Source organism: Phycodurus eques, chromosome 7, assembly GCF_024500275.1.
Source record: "Phycodurus eques isolate BA_2022a chromosome 7, UOR_Pequ_1.1, whole genome shotgun sequence".
Classification (NCBI taxonomy): Eukaryota; Metazoa; Chordata; class Actinopteri; order Syngnathiformes; family Syngnathidae; genus Phycodurus; species Phycodurus eques.
Genome location: NC_084531.1, coordinates 21,142,135 through 21,148,959, shown reverse-complemented (window position 1 = coordinate 21,148,959; position 6,825 = coordinate 21,142,135).

The following is a 6,825-nucleotide window of genomic DNA, read 5'->3' as shown; positions in this document are numbered from 1 at the left end:
AATAAATGAGATGTCAACTTAAAATTATTCCTCATCAACCCTAGCAGGGCAATGTTAGCAGATAACTAAAGCTCAAACTGGTTCATTTAGTCCTTTGTATTGAATCAATTATAGAGGGGCACACAGACTATTATAAACCAGTCGCAGACCTGCTCAGGTGTCCCAGGTTGTAACTCAACCACTCGGCTGGTGGTCAGGTTCTCAGTACACACCAGAGCTTCTGTTACAAACAACATCATGTGCTCCTTTTCCTCCTCTTCCCTTCAGTTCTTCAGGTGTGAACACTCTCAGCGATAGCCTCCCCAAATCCCATTTGTCCCACTACTCCAAGCTCGGTGTGGCACACTTGCCTGCCTCCGTGCACCGGAGTCCTGATTCTGGACTTGGATCGACGCCTGTAAGTGACTGACACACATACCCGCACATGCACATAGAAATCATTCATTCAGTCTGATGTACTCCCTTCCCATTTTTGCTTCCATCTTTATAGTTTTCTCTTTCCCTTCACATCCTCCCAACTTCATCCTTACTGAGAAAAATATTCTTAGTACAGTACAATACACAGTTATGTACATCACAGGGCTAATTATTTGACACCAAGTTAATTCTTTACTATATCTTTTTCTTAAGCAAAAACAATAACGGATGAAGTCTTTTAGTAAACTTCAATAATATTATATTTTACATTTAATACACAGTGATTCAATTGCTATAATGAATGTCTCTGATGTCTCATAAGTCTAATAGTGATGGAATAATATTTCTAGTCTGTGTCTATTGTGCAGCTCAATGAACTCTACCGAGCAAAAAGTAACTGCAAAATACGCGTGGGACAAAATATCAATACCATGATATATGACTTTGGTATCTCTCCCAAAGTAATATGGATACACACACAGGTATTAAAAACATGAGCAGTGTTTTTAATGATGATGTTTTTAATATAACGTGAATGTCAGGATTGTCAATTTGTGCATCTAAACTTAAATGTACTTTTTATTTATTTTTTCATGATTCCTGCTCAACTGCTCATGACTGCTTAGTTTTATTTTAATCAAAATCAAAAAGAGATTGTTGTTATTTTTGTTCAATTAATTAATTCCCACCCTTGCTGCATGTATGTGACATGAGCGGGATAGAGTCTTGGCAACGTTGACGTGCGGGTGCTCCAACAGATGCGCAACTACCTAGCGAGGTAGTTATTTTTTCAAGTAAAACAAAAAACAAAAAAAGAAAAAAAACAAACACATGAAACGCTGAGAGAGATTACTTCTAATCGTATATTATAGCAGTTTGTGGTCTACTTAGGTGATTGTTGCCCATCGCTTAACGTAAAGGGCACATACTATAGAAAATGTACTTTTTAGTGTTTGTATAGAAATACGTATTTGGGTCTCTCGAGTGCCTTCCCCACTCATCAACTGCAAAATTAAACTACCAAGTAAATATTTGGTGCCTATTTTTGAAAATATGTCTGTGAGCAAGCTGTTCTCCACTTCTGCCCCACTGTTATGAAACACTGGGGCTAATTAACATAATATCCACCCCCACATTGACTATCTTAGCCAATGACTAAGTCCGCTAGACTAAACGAAGTTCCATAGCGAAATAGTCACTTTGACACAGTGGGCAAAGTGCAAACATTTAAAAAGGTCTATAATTCTTGAACGTTGAGGTATTTTGTTGACCGCTTGTCACAGACATGTTAAGTGGGGGGGAACTGTTAGAAATTGGGGGGGATACATAATATGTCTCTGTTAACCAAGGACATGAATTACATATTCTGTATGCTGTGTGCTTGAGAAATTGAGAAGTGTGTTTATTTTGTATTTGTGATAGTTTGGTCATGCTGTCAGTATGAAGCAGCATCAAAGTGGAGCAGGCTAATCTTTGTGTGTGCAGCGACAGAGGACAGTGTAAAGTTTCACCACGAGGTTGAACAGGTCAATGCGGGAGTGACAAAGGATTCCATTAAGCACCTGGCCAAATAGTGACATATTCTATTTCATTGGAATGTCGATAGATTGGATGCGGAGAACATTTGTAGCCAATAACAAATTACAAGACATGATAGCACACATCGTATTACTGAGAGTATACCTCATAAAAAGTTGAACTTTTACAACAAAGTGCTTCATCAAATAAGTTGTTTTCCTTAATGGGACATTTAATAAATAGTAGTAGTAGTAGTAGTAAATTTGGGACATTTCGTACCAGCGGTGCGCTCACTGGCCAGTGTACATTAAAACTGTGAAGTATAGATCAATGTGAATCACACTTTGTCTGCCTCCCAAAGTTAATAAAAATACATTATAATTACAATGAACCCTAGTTATGTTTTAAGGGTGCTAAGATATTCAAACCAAGCACCACTGAACTGCAAGGCAGATGTGCTAACCACGAACTCACCATGCTGACCAGCTGAGATAATTTCAATCAATCAATCATTTCCCATACCACTTATCCTCACTAGGGTCGCGGTCGTGCTGGAGCCTGTCCCAGCTGACTCTTATCGAGAACTGGTCGCCAGCCAATTGCAGAGCAAACAACCATTTGCCCTCACATTTACGCCTCCGGGAAATTTAGAGTTTCCAATTAACCTACCATGCATGTTTTTGGGACGTGGGAGGAAACCGGAGTACCTGGAGAAAACCCACACTGGCACAGGGAGAACATGCAAACTCCACACAGGCGACGCCGGATTTGAACCCAGGTCCTCAGAACTGTGAGGCAGATGTGCTAACCAGTCAGGTCACCGTGCAGCCCCAAGATAATTTGATTAAAAAAATATATGCAATCTGTTGTTTAAATCCATGCTTTTATAGGAGTGTCTTGTGTATAATCGGCCTAAATGAAGTCAGTGATAGAACATTTGTCCTGAGGTAACATCAGGTAACAAGCACAATGCTGCACTAATGGGCATTTATGTATGGTATGGTTCATTAAACTACCGTGTGCCATTACTTCCCCTATTTATTATCGCGCCGCCTTCTTTCCACTGTTATGTCCCAGCTGAAAAGACATCAGATCAATGAATGGACTTTGATTACATTTTGCGAGAAGATGCGAATGAAACTACTAACTGGGGCTAAACACTCACTGCTTGGCACTTTTTCATCACTTTTACTCTGTCCATTATTTGCTTTATCACCAACGACTGGGTCTGAGTCATAACATTCTTGCATTTACGAACAGTGCATGCATATTTTAAGTGGAAGCTTTACAGTAATGCTGGATTAAACCACTTGGAAAATATATAGTTTGATGATGAATCAGAGATGTGACATTCCCGATTAGAGGATGACAATGTTTAGCCATTTCATGCCTCACTCCACCACATGCTTTCTCCTTTGCCCACAGCTTCCATCCAGTCGCTTCCGGTTTGCCTCGTGGCATCACCTGCCGCAGTGTGACCTCACCGGAGATCAGCTGACCTGCCCAAGGGTCCGAGAAGGTGTGCCTCATAATGACATAACTGTGGTAGTACTTCGCAGTGGTGTATACCAACCTGCACTGCATCATACTGAGATTTTGGTGTTGCTCATATTGGGGCTTGTGAATATTTAATGTCACTGTCAATCCATCTATTTTCATCCACTTATCTGGGGTTGGGTCACATGGGCAGGAGCTTAAGCAGGGAAAAAGTCTCTAGCCCAGAATCACAGCCCCACCCCCCATTCAATTTGTAGGGTGTTATGTTTTGTCATTTGGTGTAGTTCAATAAAATAAAATATTAACTGGCGACCAGTGGGGTGTACACTACCTCTCGGTCATGGTTAGGATAGGCTGACATTGGATCAACTGTTCTAACTGTCATTGTTTTTACAATGAGGTCGATGGATTAAAAAAAATATATATATTTGCTGGCACCCAAAGGGCCATCTGATGAGGACCTCTTTCAAAGAGAGGCAGATTCAGCCGGCGTGGAGAGATGGAGGAGGAAGAGGAGGAAAGAGGAGGAGACGCAGAGTTGGGAAGAGAGGAGACAAGAGAATTGGGAAAACTGTCTGGTGAGTTTTGACATGTTTGTCTTTTATGAAAGAGAATTAAAGATAGTTCTTCCCTTCTAACTTCTGCCTCCTCATAGGAGCTGAATCTTTCCTACCAGGATTTAGGGGACGCTTTTCAGCAAGAAAACTTCCTCCGCATCCTCCGCAGGTTGATCCGCGTGCAGAAACTACAGCTGGTCAACAACTCTCTCAGCAACCTGAGTTCTGTCTGTCTGCCAAGGTAACAAGGAGCATCAATCATGCAAAATAAAGCCAATACAATTTTCCTTTCTGGTGTCTTTTCAGGTGCAGGATATTAAATCTGCACCAGAACCATCTAGTGTCTTTACAAAAGTTGCCAAAACTTCCGGCCGTGGAGCAACTTTGCTTGTCCGAGAATGCCATCAGCTCCCTGGCAGGATTGGATGTATTGAGCAACAGTCCTCTGCGATCCCTAAACTTGACCCTCAATCCAGTGACCTTCAGTCGGGACTACCGTGCATGGTAGAGAGCTCAAACAACACACATTTCAGAATCTGTTACCATGTGTCCTCATACAGCATAGTGGCCAGGGGAGTTTATTTACTCAACTATAATGTGGCAAAAGTTGCTGTCATAAATGCCGAGAAATTATCTTTTTCATATTATTCCTGCAATAGGTGTAGGACAAAATACATGTTTAATTTTTACTCCCTGAAGTTACATTGGTCTCGTGTCCGAATACTTTTGTCAGTGGTTGCTGCACAGTAAAGGCAGCGTGCACCTATCATGCACTCTTCTTCAACTCCTCTGTTGTCTGCCTTCACGCAGTGTGTTCTCCTGCTTGCCAAACCTGGAGATTCTGGACGGAGTCCCGATGCTGCCAGCAGACCATCTCCACAATGGACTACGCTTCCCACGAATCACAAGGATGTGCAACATTTTGTGACATTTTCCATGGATGAATATGTACTGTGTTGACTCACATCTACTGACTCACAGCAGAAGAAAAACAAAATTACCTTAAGTGCCATAATATTGCCAAAAATAAATCACGTACCCAAAATACAGTTTGTTGGAGATTCAACCATATATGGTCAAGTCTTGTTTAAAGTGTGTCAAACTGTAAATATACTGTTGTATCCCCTCTGCACAGGAATTTTTCATTCATCCATGCATTTTCTATACTGCTTGTCCTCATTATGGTTGTGGGTAAGTGGAAAATTTTCCAGATGACTTAGTGTGAGAGTAGGTACACTTTGCGTGGGGGAACACAAACAATCATTCACACCACACTGGAATTAATTTATCCATATCTGCTCTATTATAATAATTACAACATAACGCTTACCTGTTAATTCACCAAACCTATATGAGTACATCAGAATCATCTTTATTTGCCAAGTATGTCCAAAAACACACAAGGAATTTGTTTCCGGTAGTTGGAGCCGCTCGAGTACGACAACAGACAGTCAATTGACAGAGACCACTTTTAAGACATAAAGACATTGAGAAAAACAGTCACTGAGCAATAAAGGGTTGCTAGTTAGCTGGTAATGCCGGTACATTATTTTTTTTTTTTACAATTGTGCAAAAAGATGCAGAGTCCTCTAGCACTTAGAGCAGTTCAAATGACTAATATTGCAATAGTCCAGTGCAATGACCATTGTGCAAAGGGCGCAGAGACTTCAAGGAGTGTATGCGGTTTAAAGTGACGAGTAGTATGATCATCTGGGACAATGTTGGTTGTGCAAATGTTACAGATACTCCTCAATCAGTGTGCAAATGGAGCAGATGCTACTCTGGCATGAGTGGCCAGTATATGCAAATAGTGCAGCATGGCGAGACAACTACAGTGAGTGCACGAGTAATACACAATTGGCCCCACAGAAATGTGACAACGAACTCAAGTCAAAAAATTGCCAGCATGTTGTAATGGAATTGTAGGTTAGGTGTTCAAGAAGTTGATCGCAAGAGGGAAGAAGCTGTTGGAATGTCTGCTAGTTCTAGTTTGCATTGATCGGTAGCGCCGACCTGAGGGAAGGAGCTGGAAGAGCTGGTGACCGGGGTGCGGAGGGTCCGAGAGGATTTTGCACGCTCTTGTCTTAGTTCTGGCAGCGTGCAAGTCCTCAATGGTGGGTAGGGGGGTACCGACAATCCTTTCAGCAGTTTTGATTGTCCGTTGCAGTCGGAGTTTGTCCTTTTTTGTAGCAGCACCAAACCAGACTGTGATGGAAGAACACAGGACTGATTCGATGACCGCTGTGTAGAACTGCCTCAGCAGCTCCCGTGACAGGCCGTGCTTTCTCAGAAGCCGCAGGAAGTATATCCTCTGCAGGGCCTTTTTGAGGACGGAGTTGATGTTGGTCGCCCACTTCAGGTCCTGAGAGACTGTAATTCCCAGGAACTTGAAGGTTTCGACGGTTGACACAAGGCAGCTGGACAACGTGACAACATCCAATAAGTACAGCCAACCTACTTGAACATCAAGCTGAGGTAGCCAATATCTTACTAGAAAACAATAAAGCAGACACAAACTACCACTTACATGCCTCATTGGCATGGATTCAAGTGTGTATGTGTTATCTGTGCAAAGAATAAAGTCTCCATGTTGGTGGGGGAGAGACCATTAACCATTAACACTGTTTCGGGTCGATGAATGCAGAACACAAGGGTTTAGGTCAGGAAGATGGGCTTGTGATTAGCAGGGAGTACTTTTCAAATCTGGAGCTGTTTTACAAAAAACATTTCTGAACATCATGGGTAAGCAACATCACAGCTTGGAGCTGAACCTGGTCACAACAGAATTTAGTAGGATCTTGTTCAGAGAGAAATTAGTGTAAAACAGACACATTTT